The following is a 648-nucleotide window of genomic DNA, read 5'->3' as shown; positions in this document are numbered from 1 at the left end:
GCTCAGACGATCTACCACAGTGCTAGGATTACAGGCTTGAGCCATGACACCTGGCTTGGTGTGTCAACTTTCATTTACTAACTCTCTTCCTTTCTGCACCACATGCCCCAGCACTTGTAGTAGAGGAAAAACTGGTTTTTTATATGGTGCATCCCAAGGTGTCTGCACATAGCTGTACGTAAGTTGGCTCATTGGATCTACACAAGCACCTGTGAGCTAGGCAGAGCAGGGACTGGCTAACACTTGACCTTATACTCAACGCCATGACCTTCGGTTCTTGCCACTTCTACAGCCCAATTCTCACTACTCCTTATCCAGCTGTGCCCCTGCCTTACGTCTCCTCCATCATCTAAAACTTTCCAGGATGTTTTCAATCTCAAGACCTCTTATGTACACCAAGAGGAAACTTATTTCTCATCTCCTAGCTTAAGGGTCATCCTTCTCAAGGAAAGCCCACCTTGATTTCATATTCCATGTCAGGCCTATCCACTTTACACTGGTGGTAGCTGGAATAATGGCTCCCTCTCCACTCCAAGATTTTAGTCAACATGGTGTGCTATAATAAGAAAATATTTGGGCTAGGCACAGTGGCTGACACCTGTAATCCCAAACTCTGGGAGGCCGAGGTGGGTGGATCCCCTGAGTTCA

This window comes from Otolemur garnettii, unplaced genomic scaffold (genome assembly GCF_000181295.1).
Source record: "Otolemur garnettii isolate 467f Iridium unplaced genomic scaffold, OtoGar3 scaffold00044, whole genome shotgun sequence".
Lineage (NCBI taxonomy): Eukaryota > Metazoa > Chordata > Mammalia > Primates > Galagidae > Otolemur > Otolemur garnettii.
The sequence above is the reverse complement of the archived record's forward strand: the minus strand, read 5'-3'. Positions refer to the sequence as shown.